The 26574-nt window shown below is 35.3% G+C and overlaps 1 long non-coding RNA gene across 1 annotated transcript; it reads left to right on the top strand.

Annotated features, from left to right (window-relative positions):
- The first annotated feature begins 292 nt into the window (after nt 1-292).
- On the top strand, nt 293-26574 carry LOC131382640 (uncharacterized). Its single transcript, XR_009212206.1, has 3 exons — nt 293-358; nt 452-531; nt 26540-26574. It is a non-coding gene; the product is annotated as an uncharacterized LOC131382640 (long non-coding RNA).

The raw sequence follows: 26574 nt of genomic DNA, 5'->3' as shown, positions 1-26574 counted from the left end.
GACCAGGCTATGGTAAAAGGAGACATTCCACCTAGGTGCTATGACCTGGGAGTCCTTATGGCTGTGCACCATTTTTAACAAAACTTTCAATAATAATGAAATTATTTCATATTTTCACTGTCCAATATAATAACTAATGGTCATAAGTCTGAAATAAAGTCTTCAGCAGTTCCATGGCCACTCTGTAGATTTTGGGGAGAATCCTTTCTTGCCTCCCCTAGATTCTGGTGACTGCTGGTATGCCTTGGCATCCCTCATTGTATGTATCAAAACTCCTTCTACCTCTCTCACACAGATTGTCTAGGACAAGCTGCTTCTCTCAAGATCTTTTACTTTATCACATCCTTTGCTATATAAGGTAATATTCACAGTTTCTTGATATTAGGATATGAGCATATTTTTTTTCAGAGCCAAATTCAGCCCACTACAGGAAGCCTGTGTTATTTGACAGCTCTTATGAAGCTTTTAGATGGGTGGAGATGCAAGAGAGACTACAAATGAACAACAACAACAAAAATCAGCCAGTAACTGGTACGTACAGATAATCAAAGTTATGTTATAGAAAGTCATTAGGTAACTCTTTAAGATTAATTTTTCTGGAAGATCTCTAGGAATTAGTGGTATTTCAACAATAATCCAAATGACAAGAAAAAATTAGGAGTTCAAATACATTGAGGAAGAGCTTCCTAGGCAAAGGGGAAAGTTAATGCAGAGACAAAAGCTACAACAGGTATGGCATATTAAATAAATGAAAAAACAAAACCATATCGTTAGAAAACAGTAGATACACTTGGAAGTGTAGACATGGACCAAATCATATAGAACCTTGTAAACCAGAGTAAGGAATTTATCGATTAGTAACACGTTCTGTAGTCTCACATAGCTTCCAAATTTCTTAACATAGTATACATTATTGTGGTGCTCCTTAGACATTTGCTGCAATCTGATATCCTTAAATAATTTCTTCCTAACCTCTGTTTGTTATCAATGTTGGGATGACGCTTTGCATAAATAATTTATTTGAAATTACTAAGTCACCTGAATTGTTATATTAGCATAAGATGTGAAGTGTCTGATTCCAATCATAATTATAGAAATGGTTGATCCATGTTATGTATCTCAAAATACTTGCTAGTTGATTAATTTGCTGAGTGAAACTTTTTATATTAAAAACTAACAAGTACAAATAAGAAGATGTGCTTTTATTTATATAGCATTTCTCATAAATCAATCAACAAGGGCAGGATAAATTGTTTTAATTGAATAAACAGAGAATTTCCAAAGGTCACTTTCACTTTGTATTAGAGTAACATATCTGTTTAATTTTTATTTTTGTGGGTACATAGAAGTTGTATATATTTATGGGGTACATTAGATGTTTTGATATAGACATGCAATGCATAATAATCATATCATAGACAATGGGATATTCATCCCTTCAAGCATTTATTCTTTGTGTTATGAACAATTCAATTATATTATTCTGTTTATTTCAAAGTGTACATATTGACTATGGTCACATTTGTGCTATCAAATAGTAGGTCTTATTCATTCTTTTTAATTTTTTGTACCCATTAACCATCCCCACCTCCACCCACCATCCCCCCTACCCTTCCAAGTCTCTGGTAACCATCATGCTACTCTCTTTGTCCATAAGTTCGATTGTTATGATTTTAGAACCCACATATAAGAGAACATGTGATATTCGTCTTTATTTGTCTGGCTTATTTCACTTAACATAATGATCTCCAGTTCCATTCAGTTTGATACAAATGACAGGCACTCATTCCTTTTTATGGCAGAATAGTACTCCATTGTGAATATGTACTACAGTTTATTTATTCACTCATCTATAAATGGACAGTTAAGTTGCTTCCAAATCTTGGCCATTTTGAACAATGCTACAACAAACATAGGAGTGCAGATATCTCTTTGATATACTGATTTCCTTTCTTTTCAGTATATACCCAGCAGTGGGATGGCTGGGTCATGTGGTAACTTTAATTTTACTTTTTTCAAGAACCTCCAAACTGTTTTTCATAGTGACTATACTAATTTACCTTCCCACCAACATTGTACAAGGCTTCCCTTTCCTCCACATCCTCACCAGCATTTGTTATTGCCTGTCTTTTGGATATAAGCCATTTTAACTAAGGTGAGATGATATCTCATTACAGTTTTGATTTGTAGTTCTCTGATGAACAGTGATGTTGAGCATCTTTTCATATGCTTGTTTGCCATTTTTATGTCTTATTCTGAGAAATATCTATTCATATCTTTTGCCCATTTTCAAATCAGATTATTAGATTTTTTCCTATAGAATTGTGTGAGCCCCTTATATATTCTGATTTTTAATCTCTTGTCAGATGTATGGATAGTTTGCAAGTATTTTCTCCTACTCTGTGGGTTTTTTCTTCACTTTCTTCATGTTTTATTTGCTGTGCACCTAGAAAATATAGCATTTGACTTATATGGGAAAGTATATTAAATTACCATGACAATTTCCAGAGCCACACTTTAAGAAAGAAGAAAATTGAGAAAAATGTTTAATGTATTCAAGAAAAAAATGTATAAGCCAGTGATTTTATATCCAAAACAACTAACAAAGCGCACAGATAAGCTGTTAACTTTTTAACTTGCTGTGATCCCAATTGTGCATTTTTGCTTTGGTTGCTTGCGCTTGTGGGGTATTCCTCAAGAAATTTTTTGCTCAGGCTAATTTCCTGGAGATTTTCCCCAGTGTTTTCTTGTAGTAATTTCACAGTTTGAGGTCTTAGATTTAAGTTTTTAATCCATTTTGATTTTTGTGTATGGCAAGAGATAGGAATCTAGTTTCATTCTTTTGCATATAGATATTCAGTTTTCTCAGCACCATTTATTGAAGAGATTGTCTTTTTCTCAATGTATACTCTTGGTAACTTCGTCAAAAATGAGTTCATTGTAGGTGTGTGGATTTGTTTCTGAGTTCTCTATTCTATTCCATTGGTCTATATGTCTGGGGTTTTTTGTTTGGTTGGTTGGTTGGTTGGTTGATTGTTTTTTGCTTTTTTTGTTTTTTGTTTTTTTGCCAGTACCATGCTGTTTTGTTACTATAGCTCTGCAGAATAATTTGAAATCAGACATTGTGATTCCTTTAGTGTTTTTTTTTTTTTTTTTTTTTTTTTTGGATAGCTTTGGCTGTTCTGGGTCATTTGTAGTGTCCTATTAATTTTAAGATTGTTTCTCTATTTGTGCAAGGAATGTCATTAGTATTTTCATAGAGATTGCATTGAACCTGTAGATTACTTTGAGTTGTATGGACATTTTACCATATCCATATGGTAAAATTAACAATTTAAAATAATGTTTTCTCCAATCCATAAACATGAAATATTTTTTTCACTTTTTGGTGTCTTCTTCAGCTTCTTTCATCAATGTTTTATAATTTTCACTACAGAGATCTTACACTTATTTGGTTAATTCCTAGGTATTTAATTATTTTTGGCTGTTGTAAATGGGATTACTTTGTTGACTTTTTTTTCAGATTGTTCACTGTTGGCATATAGAAATGCTACCGAATTGTGTATGTTGATTTTGTGTCTGGCAATTTTAATGAACTTGTTGATCACACATAAAAATGGCAATAGTTTCTAATGGTTTTCTTGTGGAATCTTTAGGTTTTCCTGAATATAAGATCATATCATCTACAAACATGGATTATTTGATTTCTTCCTTTCCAATTTTAATGCCTTTATTTCTTTCTCTTGTCTGATTGCTCCAGCTAGGACTTCCAGGATTACATTGAGTAACAGTGGTCACAGTGAGCATCCTCGTCACGTTCCAGGTCTTAGAGAAAAGGCTTTCAGTTTTTCTCCATTCTGTATGATATTAGGTGTGGACTGGTCATGTGGCTTTTATTATGTTGTTATTCTTCTATAACCAGTTTTTATATGGCTTTTTGTATCATGAAGGAATGTTAAACTTTATCAAATGCTTTATAGGCATCAGTTGAAATGATCATATGGGTTTTGTCCTTCATTCTATTGATATGATGTATCACATTGATTTGCATATGTTAAACCATGCTTGCATCCCTGGGATAAATCCTACTTAGTCATGATGAATAATCTTTCTAATGTATTGTTGAATTTGATTTGCTAGTATTGTGTTGAGTATTTTTACATCAATACACATCGGAGTTATTTACCAGTAGTTTTCTTTTTTTGATGTGTCTTTGTCAGTATTGGTATTAGGGTAATACTGGCCCATAGAACGAGTTTGGACGTATTCCTGCCACTTAAACTTTTAATAATAGTTCGAGTAGTATTGGTTGTAGTTATTTAAATGTTTGGTAGAATTCAGCAACAAAGACATTGGGTTCTGGGCTTTTCTTTACTGGGAAACTTTTTATTATGGCTTTCATCCCATTACTTGTTATTGGTCTGTTCAGGTTTTGGATTTCATCATGGTTCAATCTTGGTAGGTTGTAACTGTCTAAGAATTTGTCCATTTATTTTAGATTTTCCAATTTACTGGCATATAGTTGCTCATCATAGCCTCTAATGATCCTTTGAATTTCTGAAGTATCAATTGTAATGTGTTTTTTTATCTCTGATTTTATTTATTTCAGTCCTCTTTATTTTTTTCTTAGTCAGTCTTGCTAAAGGTTTGCCAAATTTGTTAAATGTTTTAATAAAACCAGCTTTTTATTTTATTGATCTTTTGTATTTTTTAATTTTAATTTTATTTATTTCTGCTGTAATATTTTTTTCTTCTACTAATTTGGGGTTTGATTTGCTCTTCCTTTTCTAGTTTCTTAAGATGCATTACTAGGTGATATATTTGAAGTTTTCCTTCTTTTTTAATGTAAGCACTTAATAGCTATAAAATTTCCTCTTAGTACAGCTTTCCCTGTATCCCATAGGTTTTAGTATGTTGTGTTTCCATTATCATTTGTTTCAAGAAATTTTCAATTTCCTTCTTAATTTCTTCATTGAGCCACTGGTCATTCAGCAGCAAGTTGTTTAATCTCCATATATATTTAAGGTTTCCAAATTTATATTGTCATTCATTTCTAATTTTATCTTGTTGTGGTCAGAAAAGATGCTTGATTTTATTTCAGCTTTTTTTAATGCTTTCAGACTTGTTTTGTGACCTAATGTAAGATCTATCTTTGAGAATAATCCAAGTGCTGAGGAAAAGCATGTGTATTTTGTAGGTCTTTGATGAAATGTTCTGTAAATATCTATTAGTTCCATTTGTTCTGTAGTGCAGATTAAGTTGGATGTTTCTTTGTTGATTTTCTTTCTGAAAGATCTGTCCAGTGCTGAAAGTGGGATGCTGAAGTCTCCATCTATTATTTTATTTGAGCTTATCTCTCCCATTAGCTCTAATAATATTTGCTTTATATATCTGGGTGCTCCAGTGTTGGTGCATATATGTGTAAAATTGTTGTGTCCCCTTGCTGAATTAACCTCCTTATCATTATATAGTTACCTTCTTTGTCTCTTCCTAATTTTTTTGTCTTGAAATCTGTTTTGTCTAAGTATAGCAACTCGTGCTGTTTTTTGGTTTCCATTGGCATGAACTGTGTTTTTCCATCCCTTTATTTTCAGTCTATGTGTTTCTTTATAGGTAAAGTGCATTTCTTACAGGCAATGGATCAATGGTTCTTGCTTTTATTCATCCGGCCACTCTATACTTTTGATTGGACAGTGTAGTCTGTTTACATTCAATGCTATTTTTGGTAAGTAAGGGTTTAATCCTGCCATTTTTTAAATTTGTTTTCTGGTTCTTTTGTGTTCTCTTTCTTGTGGGACATACCTTTTAAACAATGGTCAGTTTTTCACATGACTTGTTTTTTGTAGTGTAATTTAGAAGGCATTGCTTAAATAAATCTCCTATAATATCTTACAGTGTTTCTGTGAAATTTCCATGGGGTAAAAATACTGCATCTTACAAAATTCTTTTCCAAAATGTATATACCCTAAAAAGGTAACATATTAAGCGATTAATGTGCCATTGTTTAATAAGAGATTAGAAAACAAGTCAATTCATTTACTCAAACACAGGTTGCAAACCAGCTGCTCAGGTTTAGAATCTGGCTGCAATCTTGTTTTGTTTGGCTAACAAAAAAGTGTTTGCACAATGCTTGAATTCTAATGACTTTAAACAAGTGTTTAAATGCTTCTTGCCATTTTCCAGTGGCCCTTCTCAATTTCTGTCTTGTTTATACCAGGCTCAAATTATGTATTTATGTTATTTTTTAGCATTTGTGTTTGTGACCTCCATCAAAGTACCAATACGTATATGGAGTGAGAGAAGGCACCACCTCAAGCTAGTGTAGCTGTGCAGCTCAGAGAGGACATGTCCAGCAATTATTAGAGTGCTTTTCTAGGTCCTCTTTTATTAACATATCCCCACTCTATGCTGATAATCTCACCCTATGTTGATGACTCTCAAACGTACATAGCTGTCCTTTCTTCTGAATTGTGATTATATACAACCCTCTCTTGTACTTGGCACTTAGATTTCTACAGACATCGCCAAAATTTCACTTTCTAGCTTGCCTCTTATGTTTTCCATTTCAGTTAAAGGCCCAGTATTGCTTTAATGTGAGCTACTTGGGGGCAAAGATACCCCTATATCTCTGGCAAAAGAGACTTGGTCTTGGTCATAGTGGGTGCTCCATTTTTGTTTTTAACTTTTTATTTGGAGATAAAACTCACAAGAAGTTGCAAAAATAGTAGTTTTCATGTAACCTTCACTCAACTTTTTCCCAATAACAACATATTATATAGTCATAGTACATTTTTGAAACTAGAAAATTGATATTGGTATAAATATTATTAGTTAAACTATATTTTTTTCGGATTTTACCAAATTTTACACACACTTGTGTTCTTCTTTTTACGGTATAGTGTGACAAAATTTTATCACATGTATAGATTGGTTTAACCACCACTACAAACATTACACAAATATGCTACATTGCCGGGAAGAAACTCCTTCTTGCTTCCTCTCCATAGTCAGACTCTACTCTATCCCTAAACCCTAAATACTTATCCTCCATCAATATAGTTTTGTCATTTTGGAAGTGTTGTATAAATGAAATCATATCACATGTAACCCTTTGAGATGGGCTTTTTTTTTTTTTTCATTCAGCATTATACCCTTTCAATCCATCCTACTTGGTGGGTGCCTGTATAAAAATAGTTTATTTCTTTATATAGCTAGGTAATATTTCATAGTGTATATGTATGTACCACAGCTTGTTCATACATTTGCCTATTGAATAACATTTTGCTTGTTTTCAGTTTTTATCTATTACAAATAAAGCTGCTCTGAACTGTTATGTGTAGGTTTTTGAATAGACATAATTTTTTATTTCTTGAGTATAAATATATACACAGAAGTGATCACTAGATCATACAGTAAGTGAATGTTTAACTTCATAAGAAACTGACGAAGAGGTGACAAATACCTCTTCAAGGTGGCTATACCATTTTATATTCCTACCAGCAAAGTCAGAGAGTTCCAGTAGCTCTGCATCATTGCTAGTACTTGATATTATCAGTATTCTTTTTTTTTTTATTTTAGCCATTCTCATTGGTGTGTGTGGTATAGGTATCTCATTATGACTCTAATTTGTTCTCTAATATGGCTTAAGATGTGAACATTTTTTATATATTTAATTGACATCTGCATATGCTTTTTGGTGAAACATCTCTTCTCTATTTACTGTAGAAGGGATTTGATTGACTTCTTATATGCTTTGTAAATGTTATCTTCCAGTCTGTGGCTTAACTTTTTATGCTCTTCACAAGGTGTTTCACAGAAAAAATGCTAATTTTGATGAAGTTTCAATTTATCCTTTTTTTTCTGGATCACCTTTTTGGTGTCATGTTTAAGAACACTGAAACTAGCCTTTTGTTACAAAGATTTTCTGCTAAAAGATTCAATGTTTTAAATTTGTATCTGTTATCCATTTTAAGTAAATGTATGTATGATGTGAAGTCCAGGTTAAATTCATATAGTTTCAAATAATGTATTGAAAAGGCTACTCTTTCTTCATTGAATTGCTTTTGCCATATTTTTGTGGGTCAATTTCTACATTTTCTATTCTGCTCCATTGATTTACATGTCTGTCCCTCCTCCAATACCACACTGACTTAGTTACTGTGATTATGTAGTCTTAAAATTGGGAAACATAATTCTTTATACTTTAGTCTGGTTTTTCAATATTATATTTAGCTAGTCTACTTTCTTCATCTTTCATGTAAATATTAGAATTAGCTTGTCTATATCTGAAAAACATAGCTACTGAAATTTTGATAACAATGCATTAAAATTATAGATTAATTCAGGGATAATTAATATCTTTACTATGTTGACTCTTCTAATTCGTAAATATATGCCTTTCTAATTATGTAGGCCTACTTTAATTTTTCCATCTGTATTTTATAATTGTCAGTCTATGGGTATCAGGCATTTTTAAAGTATATAACTATTTTTTTGGAGTAATTTTAAATTGTATTGGATTTAATTTTTATGTTCAACACCGATAAGTCATATGCCACTTAATCTTTTGGTCAACAATGAGCCACAGCTCTGAAAATCATTTTATAAGTTGTAACATAACAGAGCTAAAACATTACTATTACTCATCTACATCATAGCCTTCTTGACATCATAACAATGCACTACTCACATGTTTGTGGGATTCCGATGTAAACAAACCCTCTCAGCTATCAGTTGTATAAAAGTATAGCAATACAATTATGTAACATACATAATACTTGATAATGATAATAAATTACCATGTTACTGGTTTATGTATTTACTATACTACACATTTTGTCATTTTAGAGTTTACTCTCTCCACTTGTTAAAAAAGGTAAACTGTATAAAAGCTTCATGCAGGTCCTTCAGGAAGTATCCCAAAAGAAGGTATTGTTATCATAGGAGATGACTGCTCCAAGCAGATCGAAGACCTTCCAGTGAGACAAGATGTGGAGGTGGAAGGCAGTAATATTGATGATTCTTAACCTGTGTAGGTGTAGGCTAATGACTGGGTTTGTGTCTTAGCTTTTAACAAAGACATTTAAAAAGTGAAAGAAAAATAAAGAAACAATGTAAAAATAGAAAAAAGATTAAATAATAAGGACATAAGGAAAGATAATATTTTTGTATAATGTTTATGTTTAAGTATTACCACAAAGACTTCTGAATTACTGAATTATAAAGAGTCAAAAAGTTAAAAAATTAAGTTTATAGGGAGGCCAAGGTGGGCGGATTACGAGGTCAGGAGATAGAGACCATCCTGGCTAACACAGTGAAACCCCGTCTCTACTAAAAATACAAAAAATTAGCCGGGCATGGTGGCGGGCACCTGTAGTCCCAGCTACTCGGGAGGCTGAGGCAGGAGAATGGGGTGAACCCGGGAGGCAGAACTTGCGGTGAGCCGAGATCACGCCACTGCACTCCAGCCTGGGCGACAGAGCAAGACTCCGTCTCAAAAAAATTAAAAATAAATAAATAAAAATTAAAAAATTAAGTTTATAAAGTAAAAAAGTTGACAGTAAGCTAAGATTAATTCAATATTGATGGTATTTTATTTTTTAATTTAGTGTAGGCTAAGTTTATAGTGTTTATAAATTCTATAATAGTGTACAGTAAACTCCTAGGCCCTCACATTCATTTGCTACTCACTCACTGACTCACCCAGAGCAGTTCCCATTTCTGCAAGCTCCATTCATGATAAGCTCTATTTATATATAGGGCATTTTCTTTATTCAAGCATCTATTGATATATACTTGATACCATATCTCTGCTATTGTGAGTAGTGCTGTGATAAACATGTGAGTGCATGTATCTTTTCAATATAATGATTTCTTTTCCTTAGGTAGATACCCAATTGTGGGATTGCTGGATGAAATAGTAGTACTATTTTTAGTTCTTAGAGAAATCTTCATGTTTCACATAGAGGTTGTAGAAATTTACATTATCACCAAAAATTGTATAAGCATTCCCTTTTCTCTGCGTCCTCACCAACATTTGTTGTTTTTTGGCTTTTTAATAACACCCATTCTGACTGGTATAAGATGGCATCTCATCGTGGTGTTAATTTGCATTTCTGTAATGATTAGGGATGATGAGCATTTTTTCATAAGCTCTTGACCATTTTTATGTCTTCTTTTGCAAAATGTCTGTTCACATCCTTTGCCTACTTTTAATGGGGTTGTTTGTTTTCTTCTTGTTGAGTTGTTTGAATTCCTTGTAGATTCTGGATATTTATCTCATTGGATGCATACTTTGAAAGTATTTTGTTTTTCTGTAGGTCTTCTTTTTTTTCACTATTGATTATTTCTTTTGCTGTGAATAAGCTTTTTAGTTGAATTAAGTCCCATTTGTCTATTGTGATTTTTGTTACATTTGCCTTTGAGGTCTTTGTCATAAATTATATGCCCAAGCCAATATCCAAAAGAGTTTTTCCTAGCTTATTTTCGAGGATTTTTATAGTTTTTGGTCTTCCATGTAAGTCTTTGTATATGGTGAGGGAGAGGGCTACAACTTTATTCCTTTATATATGGCAATCCAGTTTTCCAAACACCATATATTGAATAGGGAGTTCTTTCCCCGGGTTATGTTTCTGTCAACTTTGTCAAAGATCTGTTGGATATAATTATGTGGCTCTATTGGTTCTCTATTGTGTTCCATCGATCTATGTATCTATTTTTGTGCTAGTAGCATGATGTTTTGGTTACTATAGCCTTGTAGTCTAATTTGGAGTCAGGTACTGTAACGCCTCCAGCTTCTTGTTGTTATTTCAGCTTAGAATTGCTCTGGCTATTCAGCCTGTTTTCTTGGTTTCATCTAAATTTGAATTTTAGATTTTTTTTCTAATTCTATGAAAAGTGACTTTGGTATTTTCATAGGAATTTCAATGAATCTGTAGATTGCTTTGGGCAGTTTGGTCATTTTAATGACATTGCTTCTTTCAATCCATGAACATGGATTGTTTTTTCATTTGTTTCTGTCATCTATGATTTCTTTTATTAGTGCTTTGTTATTTTCCTTGTAGAAATATTTTACTCCTTTGGTTAAATATATTTCTAGGAATGTTTTAATGATTGTAAATAGGATTCACTACTTGATTTGGTTCTTAGCTTGATCATTATTGGTGTTTGGAAATGCGACTACTTTTTGTATATTTATTTTGTATCTTATAACTTTACTAAATTGCTTCATCAAATCTAGCAATCATTTGGAGGCACCTTTAGGATTTTCTAGATGTAAGATCACATCATCAGCAAATAGAGATAATTTTACTACCTTTTATTCCAATTCAGATGCATTTTATTTCTTTCTCGTTCTTGATTGCTCTGGCTAGGACTTCCAGTATTATATTAAGGAATAGTGAAAGTGGATATCCCTGTCTTGTTGAAGATCTTAGGAAAAGTGCTTTCAGCTTTTTCTTGTTTGGTATATTTACTCTGGATTTGTTATAAATAGCTTTTAAGTTTTTTTTTAAAACGGGGTCTCACTTTGTTGCCCAGGCTGGAGTGCAGTGGTGCAATCATGGCTCACTGTAGCCTTGACTTCCAAGGCTCAAGTGATCCTCCTACCTCAGCCTCCTGAGTAGATGGGACTACAGGTGTGTGCCACCACACTCAGTTAATTTTTGTATTTTCTCTAGAGATGAGGCCTCAATGTGTTGCCCAGGCTAATCTAAAACTCCTTGGCTCAAGTGATCCTCCTGCCTCTCAAAGTGCTGGGATTACAGGTGTGAGCCATCACACCTGGCCATGAATGGCTTATTATTTTAAGGAATGTGCCTTTGATGCTTAGTTTGTTGAAGGTTTTAGTTTGTTGAAGGTTTTCATCATGAAGGGATTCTAACTTTTATTAGGTGCTTTTTTTATCTATTGAGATGATAATATGGTTTCCGTTTTTAATTCTGTTTATGTGATAAATCACATATATTGATTTGTGTATTTGAGCCATCCTTGTTTCCCTAGAATAAAACCCACTTGATCACAATGCATTATCTTTGTGATTTGCTTTTGGATTCGGTTTCCTCATATTTTGTTAAGGATTTTTCATCTATGTTTATTAGAAATATTAGTCTTCAGTTTTCCTTTTCTGTTGTGCTCTTGCCTGGCTTCGATTTCAGGGCAATACTGGCTTTGTAAAGTGAGTTAGAAAGCTTCTTCCTTGATTTTTTCAAAGCATTTCAGGAGGATTGATACTAGTTCTTCCTTGTACATTTGGTAGAGTTTGGCTGTGAATTCATTTGGTCTTCAGCTTTTTCTAGGGGTACTGGGGAGATATTATTGATTTATTCTCACTACTTGTTATTGATATGTTCAGGATTTCTACATCTTGCTGGTTCAATCTTGGGAGGTTTCCAGGAATGTATTCACTTCCTCCTGTTTGTGGACATACAGTTGTCTATAGTAGCCTGATAATTTTTTGTATTTCTGTCATATCAGTTGCGATGTTTCTTTTTAAATTTTTGATTATGTCTGCTTGAATCTTCTTTCTTATCTTGGTTAATACAGCTATTGTTCAATCAAATTTTTTCATCTTTTCAAAGAACAAAAAGAACAAACTTTCTGGTTTTTTTGATCCTTTGTATGATTTTTTCATTCTCAATTTCATTTAGTTCTTCTCTGATCTTTGTTATTTCCTTTCTTTTGTTAGCTTTGGGTTTGGTTTGTTCTTGTTTTACTTCTTCATTGAGGTAAATGCGATGTTTGGTTGCTAATTTGTGATATTTTGATCTAGGCATTTAATACTGTAAACTTCCCTCTTGCACTGCTGTGCTTTATCTCAGATTTTTTTGTATGCTGTGTTTCCCTTTTTGTTTCAATAACATTTTCAAAATATGTCTTAATTTTGTTGTTGACCTAAATATTGTTCAGGAGTATGTTGTTTCATTTTTTTATATTTGTATAATTTCAAGTGTTTGTCTTTAAATTTATTTTTTAGTTTTATTCCTCTGCGGTCTGGCAGAATACTTGGCATAATTTATATTTTTACATTAATTGAGACTTGTTTTGTAGCATAGCATATGGTCTATCTTGGAGAATATGTCATGTGCTGATGAAAAGAATGTGTATTATGCAGTTCTTGGGGAGAATGTTCTATAAATCAGGTTTATTTGGTCTAAAGTTCAATTTAAATCTACTGTTTCTTACTTGATTTTCTGTCTCAATTATCTTTCTAGTGTTGTCAATGGGGTGTTGAAGTCCTCCACTATTATTGTATTGTTGTCTGCCTCTCTTTTAGGTCTGGTAATATTTGTTTCATGAATCTGCGTGCTCCAGTGTTAAGTGCATACATATTTGGAATTTTCATATCTTCTTGTGAATTGGTCCCTTTACCATGATATGAGTTTCTTTTTCTTTTTGTTTTAACTGTTGATGATTTAAAGTATGTTTTATTTGATATAATGGTAGCTACTCCTGCTTGTTTTTTTTCCATTTGCATAAAATATCCTTTTCCACCCATTTGCCTTCAGATTGTAGCTGCCTTTACCAGTAAGTTGAAGTTTTTTATAAGTAATATATAGTTGGTTTGTATTTTTAATCCATTTCACCAATCTATTTCTAAGTGGAGCATTTAATTTATTTATGTTCAAGGTTAATCTGAGTTTTTTGTTCCTGTCATGATGTTAATTGTTGTCTAGTTGCTGTGTAGATTCATCCTTTTTTTTCTCTTTTTGTCTTTTAGTTTGCTTGAATTCTGTCATATTGGTGTTTGATTTCTTTCCCTTCTTCATTTGTGAAATTGTTTTTTATACTTGTGAGTTTTATAGTTTTGTGTTATTTTATGATGGTGAGTATCCATCTTTTTTTTCACTTATCTTTTTATTATTATTATTATTATACTTTAAGTTTTAGGGTACATGTGCACAATGTGCAGGTTTGTTACATATGTATCCATGTGCCATGTTGGTGTGCTGCACCCATTAACTCGTCATTTAGCATTAGGTATATCTCCTAATGCTGTCCCTCCCCCCTACCCCACAACAGTCACTCCCTCCTTCCCCCACCCCACAACAGTGTGATGTTCCCCTTCCTGTGTCCATGTGTTCTCATTGTTCAATTCCCACCTATGAGTGAGAACATGCAGTGTTTGGTTTTTTGTCCTGGCGATAGTTTACTTAGAATGATGTTTTCCAGCTTCATCCATGTCCTTACAAAGGACATGAACTCATCATTTTTTATGGCTGCATAGTATTCCATGGTGTATATGTGCCACATTTTCTTAATCCAGTCTATCGTTGTTGGACATTTGGGTTAGTTCCAAGTCTTTGCTATTGTGAATAGTGCCGCAATAAACATACGTGTGCATGTGTCTTTATAGCAGCATGATTTATAGTCCTTTGGGTATATACCCAGTTGTTTCCATGTTTACAACTTCACTGAACATTGCTTGGAGGTCTGGTCTACTGGTGATAAAGTCCCTCAGCATCTGCTTGTCACGGAAAGACTATTTCCTCATTTATAAAACTTATTCTAGTTCGACACAAAAATCAGGATTCACATTTTTTTTCTTTAGGCACTTTGAATATAGAATCCTAATCTTTACTGGCTTTTAATGCTTCTGCTGAGAAGTTTGCTGTCAGTCTGATGGAGTTACCTTTATAGGTGATAGATGCTTTTCTCCTCCTGATTTTAATATTTTTTTCCTTCACATTGGCCTTAGAAAGTCTGATGACTTATTTCATGATGAGGCCTTTCCTGCAATGTATTTTTCTGGGTGTTGTTGAGACTTTTGTATCTGGATACCTAAATCTTTTGCTAGACTAGGGAATTTTTTACTCAATTATTTTTCTAAGTAAGTTTTCCAAACTTTTTGCTTGATTTATATGTTTGGCCATATTTTGTACTCTTTTTTCATTATTTTTAATTCATTTTTAAAAAATGTTTTTTGTCTTACTGGATTAATCCAAAAGACTTTTCTTCAAGTTCTGAGATTTATCTTCTTTTGCTTTATCTAGTCTGTTGCTGAAGACTTTATCTATTTTTTGTAATTTCTTCAAGAGATTTTTCATTTTTAGAAGTTCTTTTTGATGTCTTAAAAATCTGTTTATCTGGTAAATTTGTCATTCATGTTCTAGATTGATTTTCTTATTTATTTGTATCTATTTCCAGATTGCTCTTTATCCTAATTGAGCTTCTTTAAAATTCAGTATTTTGAATTCTGTATCTGGTATTTCAGTAACTTCATTTTGCTTAGGACCCATTGCTGGAAAGTTAGTGTGATCCTTTGGGAGTTTCATAAAACTTTTTAAAAATAATTCTAGAATTGTTATTTTGGTTTCTTTTCATCTGGAGTGAACTGTTACTTCTTATTTTTGAGTGTACTTTTAAAAATATTATTTTTAACTTTTAAGTTCAGAGGTATACGTGCTAGTTTGTTACACGGGTAAACTTGTATCATGGAGGTTTGTTGTACAGATTATTTCATCTTAATACCAGGTATTAAGCCTAGTACCCATTATTTTATTTTTTTCTGATCATCTCCCTCCTCCCAGTCTCTATCTTCTTATAAGCCCCAGTGTGTGTTGTTTCCTTCTGTAAGTCCCTGTGTTCTCATCATTTAGTTCCCATGTATAAGTGAGAGCAGGTGGTGGTTGGTTTTCTGTTCCTGCATTAGTTTGTTAGAAGATAACGGCCTCCAGCTTTATCCATGTCCTGCAAACAACTTAATCTCATTCTTTTTTTATATCTGCAGAGTATTCCATGATGTATATTTACCACATTTTCTTCATCCAGTCTGTCACTGATGGGCATTTAGGTTAACTCTATTCTGTCTTTGCTATTCTGAGTAGTGCAGCAATGAACATATGCATGTGTCTTTTTTTTTTGGAAATTGAGTTTCGCTCTGTTGCCCAGGCTGGAGTGCAGTGGCACTATCTCAGCTCACTGCAACCTCCACCTCCCAGGGTCAAGCAATTCTCCCTCAGCCTCCCAAGTAGCTGGGATTACAGGTGTATGCCACAATGTCCAGCTTTTTTTTTTTTTTTTTTGTATTTTTAGTACAGACAGAGTTTTGCCATGTTGATCAGGCTGGTCTCAAGCTCCTGATCTCAAGTGATTCACCCACCTCAGCCTCCCAAAATGCTGGGATTATAGGCATGAGCCACCTCGCCTGGCCAGCATGTGTCTTTATAACAGAAAAATATATATTCCTTTGGGTATAAACACAGTAATGAGATTGCTGGGTCAAATGGTATTTCTGTATGTAGGTCTTTGAGGAATTTCCACACTATCTTCCACAGTAGTTGAACTAATAGACATTCCCACCAACAGTGTATAAGCATATCTTTTCCTCCACAACCTTACTGGCATGTGTTATTTTTTGACTTTTTAGTAATAGCCACTCAGGTTGGTTTGAGATGGTATCTCATTGTGGTTTTTGTTTGCATTTCTCTGATAATCAGTGATGTTGAGTTTTTATTTTTTCATATGATTATTGGTCACATGTATGTTAGGAAGTGTCTGTTGATGTCCTTTGCCCATTTTTAATTATTTTATGAGTTTCCTTAAGTTCCTTATAGATGCTGGATGTTAGATCTTTGTCAGATGAAGAGTTTGCAAATTTTTCTCCCCATTTTGTAGATTGTCTGTTTGCTCTGTTGACAGTTGGCTGGGCAGAAGCTCTTGAGTTTAATTAGATCCCATTTGTCAACTTTGCTTTTTATGTAATTGCTTTTGGTGTCTTTTCATAAATTTTTTGTCTGTTGCTATGTCCAGAACGTTATTGCCTAAGTTATCTTCCAGGTTTTTTAAAGTTTTGGGTTGGTTTTACATTTAAGTCTTTAATTTATCTTGAGTTAATTTTGTATATGGTATACAAAACAAGTCAGTTTCAATCTTCTGCATGTGGCTAGCCAGTTATCTCACCACCATTTATCGAATAGGGAATCCTTTCCCCATTGCTTGTTTTTGTCAGATTCAATGAAGATCAGATACTTGTTGGTATGCAGTCTTATGTCTGGGTTCTCTATTCTTTTCCATTGGTCTATGTGTCTGTTTTTGTACCAGTACCGTGCTGTTTCAGTTATTCTTGCCCTGTAGTGTAGTTTGAAGTCAGGTAGCACAATGCCTCCAGCCATGTTCTTTTTGCTTAGGATTTCTCTGGATATTCGGGCTGTTTTTTGGTTCCATATGAATTTTAAGATAGTTTTTTTTTTCTAGTTCTGTGAAGAATCTCATGGTGGCTTAATAGGAGTAGCATTGAATCTGTAAGCTATTTTAAGCAGTATGACATTTTAATGATATTGATTCTTCCTATCCCATAAACATAAAATATTTTAACATTTCTTTGTGCCGTCTCTGATTTCTTTTGGCAGTGTTTTTTAGTTCTCCGTGTAGGGCTCTTTCACCTCCCTAGTCAGCGGTATTCCTAGGTATTTTATTATTTTCATGGCAATTGTGAATGGGAGTATGTTCCTCATTTGGCTCTTACCTTGACTGTAGGAATGCTAACAATTTTATTCATATTTATTTAGTATCCTCAGATTTTGCCGAAGTTGTTTATCAGCTTAAGAATCTTTTGGGCTGCGACTATGTGATTTTCTAGATATAGAATCATGTCATCTGCAGCCAGGGATAGTTTGACTCCCTCTTGTATTTGGATGACCTTTGTTTATTTCTCTTGCCTGATTGTCCTGGCCAGATCTTCCAATACTGTGTTAAATAGGAGTGGTGAGAGATGACGTACTTCTCTTATACTGGTTTTCAAGGAAAATATTTCCAGCTTTTGCACATTTAATATGTTGGCTGTGTGTTTTTCATACATGGGTCTTATTATTTTGAAGTATGTTCTTTCAATACCAAGTTTATTCAGGGTTTTTAATATGAAGAGATGTTGACATTTGTCGAAAGACCTTTCTGTATCTACTGAGATAATCATGTTGTTTTTGTCTTTGGTCCTGTTTATGTGATGAATTACATTTAATGATTTGTGTATGTTGAACCAAGTTTGCATCCCAGGGATAAAGCCTACTTGACTGTGGTAGATAAACTTTTTGATGCACTACTGGATTTGGCTAGCCTCACAGGCAGGAATGATTGTTCAGGGTATGGGAGGATCGACTGTTCTTTGCACAGTGTTAGTGCAGGGTTGGGGCACTGGCGGGGATGGGGCTGGCTGGCTCTGTGCTCACCAAGGCTTGCTCTGCAAAAGTGGCAAGCAGGGAGAGAGGGGATGGACTGCGCTCTCATTTGCTAGTGGTGCAAGTAAAGCAAAACGCACCTATGCAAACATATACCAGTCCCATTGCCACGGGCTCAGGGGATGCTGCAGTATAGGAAGAGAGCATGGAGGCTAGTGTGTGGCCATAGGGGTCACCTCACTGGAGCTCTCTACTGGTCAGGCACAGAAGCTATGGTGTGGGCCCCCGGGGCACCCAAGACTGCCCTGTAAGCAGATGTGGGCAGGCTGGGCCCCTGGGAGAGGCCAGAAGACCAGTGGGTGCTCAGGTCTGACCAGCACCGTCTGATGTGCAAGACCATCCTGGCTGGGCGCGGTGGCTCACGCTTGTAATCCCAGCACTTTGGGAGGCCGAGGCGGGTGGATCACGAGGTCAGGAGATCGAGACCATGGTGAAACCCCATCTCTACTAAAAATACAAAAAATTAGCCGGGCGTGGTGGCGGGAGCCTGTAGTCCCAGCTACTCGGAGAGGCTGAGGCAGGAAAATGGCGTGAACCCGGGAGGCGGAGCTTGCAGTGAGCCGAGATTGGGCCACTGCACTCCAGCCTGGGCGACAGAGCAAGACTTTGCCTCAAAAAAAAAAAAAAAAAAAAAGACCATCCTGCAAAGTTCACGTCAAACAGTGCCTCCTGGGGCTAAAGTCTCTTATGGGAGAAAGTTGAGCCTAGAAGAATGGCTGTCCCTGGCCATGCTCCACTACAGGTGCTCCAGCACCAAACCCTCTGGGCTCCATGTCAGCTGGTTGCTGCCACCCCCCCGCCCCACTTCTTTAAGCAACTCTCCCAGTCATCTCAAGTGTCTGTGGTGGTCGAGGAGTCCCCTCCTGGTGGGGTTTTAGAGCCCAAGTTCAACTCACCCATTGCCTCAGAGCTATTATGGTTAAAAATGAATCCTGGTGCATGATAGCCCATGAGGGTTCCCAACTTTCTCTCCCTTCATCCCAGCTTCTGTGTCTTTCTTCTGTCCACTCTCCGAGTTTATTTTCATTGGGACAGGACTTTGTTTTCCTTGAGGATGTGACTATAATGTATGTTGATTATTTGGCTTTGCTTCTGTATGTTTCCATGGATTATTTGGCTTTGCTTCTGTATGTTTTCAATGGTGGAGCTCCGTATGAATTCCTTGTTTATAGATAGCCTTATGGTGGTGGCTCAAATGCTGGTTGTAGAAGTGGTGCACTGTGCATGTGAGTAGTCTCACAGCCTCCTGTGAAGCTGAGGTGGCAGGATTTTTAAGAACTGTATATTTTTCCCAAGTGCCATACAGTTGTATCAGCAGATTATGTATTGGGTTGTTCAGGCCTACTTCTAGGCCAGTAGGTGGCGCTAGCAGGCAAAAGCTAGCTGTGGAAGTTAACAGTAGGCCTTCTGCTTGATCTTTGTTTACCAGTTCTCCAGTGTCTCAGGCAATGGGCAGGGCCATGGAATGTACCGTCACCGGGGCTCCATACTTAGCTCCAGAGTGGGGGAATGAAGCTGGGCAGAGCTGGACTGGACAAGATGACACGTGAGTCTCCCAATGGCTGGTGCAAGCACCAGCTTCAGTGGGAGTCCAAGGGGCAGCCACCAAATGCCCAGAGATACGCCCAGGCAAGGAGTTAAGAAACCACTGATGCACCAAGTTCCCTGCACAGGGAGGGAGGGGTGGCCCACGTTTTCAATCCTGGCAAGTAGGATTGGGATCAGCCTCCCTCCCACTCCTCAGAATCAGCAGAGTTCAGTCTCTTTCCTAAGAGAGCAAGATGAGGTACCCTGCAATGTCACACACAGACTGGTCCCCAGGTACAAAGCTGTTGCTGTCTGCAATCTTGCCACCCAGGCAAAACTGTGGCTCCTGCAAAATCTCCTCCTGCTCTAGTCCCATGAGAGAGAGAGCCCAATTCCAGTGCCTGCAGCTGGAGTACATTCAACACTTGCCTCTCAGTTCTGCTGGTGGGCGTCCTTCCCATACTCCAAACCAAGTGCTTCAATCTCCAGCCCAAGACTTAAATGTACTCAGTGGCCACCGCAGCCAGATTGCCAAACATTACCTGGCTTGGTATGTGCCTGGATAGAGAATGGCATCCTCCTGGGAAAATACCTGAAGCCTTTTCAAGTGCCTTTCCTTTTCACAGTCACTCAGCCTCTCCCCAAGTTAGATCCAGCACTTGGGAGGGACAAGGTGCTCTTCCATGGCCTGGTTGTATGGTTCCCCAGTTGAAAGGTGGATCACAGAGGTACACTCTCTGTCCTTCTCCCATATTGGGGTTTCACTCACAGTTCTGAGCCAAATGTGATCATAAAGGCTGCTTGCTCACCTTCTCTTTCCTGGAATCTGAAGTGTACTTCACTTTTCCAATGAATTCTCATTTTCCTTCTTGAATAAAAGATCCCTGTGAATCTCCACACACTATTTTGCTATTTACAAGTAGATGAGGCATACTAACAAAGCCTCTAATCCACCATCTTGGGAAAAAAAATAAGTTCAACCTTTAATCTGAATAGGTGTTGAATTTTTGTTCAAATATTTTTACATCCATTGATAAGACAATGTGACTTTTCTTCCTTAGAACATTGATGTGGTGGGTGACCACATTTGATTGATTGATTTTCTAATATTAAACCATCCTTGTATGCCTTGACTAAATCCCACTTGGTCATGGTACATTGGTGTTTTAGTATGTTTTAATATATTCATGGGCCTTATTTGCTAACATATTTTTGAGAATTTTTGCATCTATATTCATGATGGAAATAGGTCTGTGTTTTCTTTTCTTTTTTATTATCTGTATAATTTTGATGTAAGGCTAATCCTGACTTTATAACATGAGTTAGGATGTGTAATATCTTCTCTTCTATTTTTTGGCACAGATTGTGCAGATTTGGCATTATTTCTCCATTAAGTGTTTGGTAGAATTTATAATGGATATATCTGAACCTAGAAATTTATTTTTCAGAAGGTTGCAACTACAAGTTCAATTTCCCTAACAGTCATATAGCTATTCAGGTTTTCTAGTCTATCTTGTGTAACAAATGAATCACATGCCTATGATTCCAATTGGCTATCCTGGAAACAATGTTGAAATATGGTTTGCTTGCTTGCTTTTTCCTTGTATACTTTACTAATTATTTGTCACTCTTGTACTGGTAAGTGCTATGGTTTGTGAGAGGATGCTGTGATCATTCAGTTCTTCATGGTACTAAAGGGATCACACGAAGATCTACAGGAAGAACATTTCAAGTAGAGGCTAGAGCTGTTGCAAATGCTCTGGCATATTAGAGGAACAATAACAACAAAAAAGATTAATGCCACTAGAGCTTAGTGAATGACAGAGTAAATGACATGGGGAGATGAAAGACAGGTAGGACCTTCTATTTTAATTGTGATAAAAATTTATTCTAAATCCTTTTTTTTTTTTTTTTTTAGACAGAGTCTCACTCTGTTGCCCAGGCTGGAGTGCAGTGACTCTATCTTGGCTCACTGCAGCCTCCACCTCCCAGGTTCAGGTGATTCTCCTACCTCAGCCTCCAGAGTAGCTTGGATTACAGGCATGCAACATCATGCCCGATTAATTTTGTATTTTTAGTAGAGATAGGGTTTTGTCATGTTAGCCAGACTGGTCTGGAACTCCTGAACTCAGGTGATCTGCCTGCCTCGGCCTCCCAAAGTGCTGGGATTACAGGTGTGAGCCATCATTCCTGGCCTCTCTAATTCTGACAGAAACCATTGGAGAGTTGTAAACAAGAAAAGTATATCACCTGATTTGTATTCCTAAAATATTACTTTTGTTAATGTGGAGTGGATGGATTATAGGGAAAAATAATTAAGTAGGAAGACTAGATAGTAGGGTATCACACTAGTCCAGGTGAAAGACTATGGAGAACTGGATTAGAGTTTTGACAGTAGAAATATGATAAATAATTATATTCAGGGTATGTTTTCAAATAGCACGAACAATTCTTGTTAAAGAATGCTGCAAATATGTGGCCACAAAAGTTGTCTTGCCCAATGTGTATTATATTATAATATGTATTACGTTATATATGGTAAGTTTTGTGTAAATAGACATTATAATATAAACATTATTAGTTAAAATCGTTTTTCAGTTAAAGCAAGGCTCTGTTTTAATTACAACTACAAGAAGGGATTACAGATGTTTTATTAATATATTGGACAATATGTGGTTAGACAAGTACAAATATTAAAATATAATAATTTAAACATTCAATTAATTATTGCATAGTTTAATAGTGTGATATTGGTGTGCTTTCTCACCAATTCTGAGTTGATGTTAAACTACACATTTTAGAATTAACTTTCTTTTATGTGATATTCAGAATGACTACGTCAACGATTATTTTATGTTCATGTGTTTCTTTGCATTAAGTTGGCAGAAAATGGTATGGTATGGCATTTCACTTAATCATTAGTAAACAAATACCTATTGAATTAATTAAATTATTTTGTCTTGGTTTAATATTAAACAATTTGGTAAGGAAAAACAATATTTTAAAACTAAAACAAATGAATGAGTGAGCAATTCCCTGTTAAGGGTATTGTTTTTAGCAAATGGAATAAAGCCAACTATGATTACAGAACCAACTTCTTTGCAGAAAGACTAAATAAACTCTCAAAGACATTCTATTTTCTTTGAGTGAAAAAGGTTTAAGGTAGGGCTAAATAATCATTTAAGATAATTTAACATATCTAATAATTATAAGTAAGTAAATGGGGGTCCCATTACAGAGATTCTTAATCCTATCTAATTATCTATCTACGGATTTTCGAAAGTATTAATGCCTGGTCTCAATCTCAGGACAACTACATCAAAATTGCTAGGAATGCCTAGCATCAGGTTTTGAAGCCCCTTGGATTATTCTGATATGCAAACAAAGTTTAAGCTGTGATTCTTAACTTCAGTATATTGAAATTATCTTGGGAGTTTTAATAACATTGATGCCACCCTGCCTTCCCAGGAGTTTCTGATTCAGTTGGTTTGAAAGGTATCCTGGGAATTGAAGGTTACAAAAGCTCCTCCAGGTGATTATAATGGGATTCCAGGAGGCAACTACTGTCATTAAACCACTGCTTGGTTCGCCCCTACTAGGCAGATGAAGAGAATGGACCTATTGATAAAAGCTTCACCTGCTCATATAAATACAACATAGAAAACATACTTATGATGATAAGACTCTTCTCTAAATTCTGGATGAAATTAATGTCCACTTCATTAGGTTTTGTGAGAACTTAACGTAATATATGAGTACTTTACTCATTAAAAACACTTAATAATGTTGGCTACTATTATTAATACATTAACATCACTAAACTTTAAATGTCTTGTGTGATTTAAGTCAGTCAGTCTGACCTACTCAAAATTGTATGACATCATCCATCCCAGTGTGTGGAACATAAGTAATAAGTATGTGTTGAAAAAACATATTTATGAATGAGTGAATGAATGAATTGCTTTTGCCATTAGAAATGAGAAATAAGGGCAAAGCTCAAAGGTGGAATTTTGGGGAATATTTATAATAATGGAGAAACAAGAAGAAAGGAAGCCAGAGAATAGTACTGTCAGGGAGGGAGAAAGCTGGACTGTAAAATGTTTTGTAAGGCAAGACAGAGATATTTAAACAGGAAGATAACTCTACTGTGTCAAATATGGCAGAAAGACTGACATTAGCATTTCTCACTAATTCTTATAAAAATGGTTTCAATTCAAATTAGCAAAAGACTAGAGGTTTTATGCTCAAAATAAATTAGTCTACAAACTAAGTTACTAGTAAACAATGATTTTAATTGAAATATAAAACAAATCACATTATAAGTCATATACTTTATCAGGCTACTAAAACTCACTGACATCAAGGGCATTGTCATTAGGCTTCCAGCATGTGCTATCCTGACTATTCAGTCTGCTTGTGAGAAATTATTTTATCTGTAGTAAGGTTAAATTTAGAAAACTAGACAGAGAAAGTATTGGTCTACAGTATCTTAAAGAGTAGTCTGTATAAACTGGCTTATAACTTGCTTTGGCTCATTTAACAAGATAAGGAAAAGTTTTTTATGTTATCAGTTAATCTTTCACATCATTATTTTTAATGATTTTATCACCCCCCGCCTTCAAAACAAAATACTAGTCCTTTTTAGGACAAACAGTAGCTTCAAATGTATTGCAATTATAAACCATTCTGGATCTGAAATCACTAAAGATAAAGATTTGCAAGTATCATGAATGTGTTCTCAGAACACTTTTTCTTGAAGTTTAATGGTTGCATCAATAGGGAAGTGCCATTTTAAAGCTTGTGATATAAATTCTACTAGAAGCAGTGAAAAGGAGTACTGACTTCCGCACATCTTCATCAACACTGTTTTGTAATTTTTTTCTTTCTTTTTATGTCACAAAAAATTGTCACATCATGGTTTTAATTTGTATTCATATGCTTAATGCCGGGTGAATCTTTTGGGAGCTGGTTTGAGAATTTTCACACCCAAAGCTGGAGAGAGTGCTGAACCTGGGTGGGTGGGTAGTGCCAGGGACTCAGTTGGAATCTGTTTCTACAGAGAAAGAGAAGGCAGTTTAAACTCAGGAGACCAAAAGTAGACATGATAATCTAAAAATGGAAAGAAAAATATCCAAGAATTAGGCCGTGGACAGTGAGCAGCCAGAGAATGAGACTTTGTGGGAAAGTCTTGCCAAATTGCTTTGAGAAAGATTGTTGACTCACAGTGAGTCTCGTGGATCTTCAACAGTGTAGAGCATGAGTGAGAAATTTGTACTTCAAATAGAGGTGTAGGCCAAATACCTTCTAAGAATAGAAAACTTAAAGGAACTCCAGTGCATTGATAAAATGAGAAGTGATGCAGAAGTAGAATTGATGCTTGGTTCAGAGCAGCTATGTTAGAACAGTAAAACTTGAAGACAATCTAAATACACACCAGTAGGGAAGTGGCTTAAGGTTTGGCATATTCATAATTAGTACACTGGTAATTAAAAAGATGATTTAGATCTAAATGTATTAACACACAAGGATCACTGTGGCATTCCAGGCTGTAAAAATCATGTTGCAAAACAGATTTCTATTACAGACCAATTTGTGTTAAACATTTTCCAGTATGTGTATATGTAGAAAAAAAGTCTTGAACAATATTTACCAAATAATAAAGCAAAATTGGCTAAGAAGAGGGGATCAGTTATGAGATGGTGAGTAGAGGAATGAAAGGGAATTATAGGTTTTTAACCAAATTCCTTGGTAGTATGATTTTATAAGCACATGTGTTCATGAATAATAAGTATATTAAAAATAAAATATTTTGTTTCTCCTTTATGAATATACTAACATTGCACATTCTGATTATATTGTTATTTCAAAGGAAATATCAAATATGTAATTTGGCATAGACATAAAAGTGCAAACATTCACAATAATTGTCTTTGACTAGTATAATCATAACAACTTTCTATTTTCTTGAATTTTGAATTTTTATGATAAGTATTAGAATAATGCATATATTGAAGCAGTTCTCTTATTCTGTCTTAGCTGAGGTCTCAAAGACCAAAATCCCTTTCCAAGTGCTGCACTACTTATGCAGGATATGCTGAGATTACAAAATCCATTTCAGCCAATATTAATCCATCTTCCATATTGAAGTTATAAAATAGTAGAGGTGAAATCAAACAATGCTCTTAAACTTTAATTTGTGTACAAATCACTTGGAGATCTTGCTAAAATGCATTAGATCTGAGGTGAGACCTGAGATTGTATAATTTCAACAATTTCTTAGGTCATACCGCGGCTCCACAGACTATATTTCAAGAGTGAAAGGGAAATTTAAGAATAATTTTTGGTGTGCTCTGTGGAGAATAAGAGGAGTGCTTCCTTTTTATATTAAGCCCAGGGACAGAGGCTGCAAGACGATCACTAAAACAGCATGACATAGATCTCATAGAGTTAAGGGACGAAAGCACAGGACTCTGACCTATATCTTAAAAGTCTGAAGAGCGAGGCTCTGACTATATTGCTTTAGGCTGCCAAGACACGGCTGCATGAACAGCAAGTGGCACTTTCATTAACTTGGAAAATGTTTGTTTTCTGGTGTCTAGCTGTGATACTTGTCAATCAGAGCTGGCCTGCAGTTATCTTAAAGACCCTCCACCAAGAGGGCCACCTGGATGAGCTAAGCAATGAGTCGTAAGCAGTCAACCAGAAGGATTCCTCAATCATGTTCTCATGACAGAAAAATTAGTTTTCAAATATGCCACTTCTCAAGCATTCCAATGCCCCAGCACAACTCTATCAGTGACATGAATCTGTGCCTTTTAACCTAAATCTTCTTTTTCAAGGGCAGAAACAAGGGCTGGTGAATCTGGAAGGAGGT

Source organism: Hylobates moloch, unplaced genomic scaffold (assembly GCF_009828535.3).
Source record: "Hylobates moloch isolate HMO894 unplaced genomic scaffold, HMol_V3 SCAFFOLD_2, whole genome shotgun sequence".
In the NCBI taxonomy this organism is placed as follows: domain Eukaryota; kingdom Metazoa; phylum Chordata; class Mammalia; order Primates; family Hylobatidae; genus Hylobates; species Hylobates moloch.
This window is presented reverse-complemented; position numbering and strand designations above follow the sequence as displayed.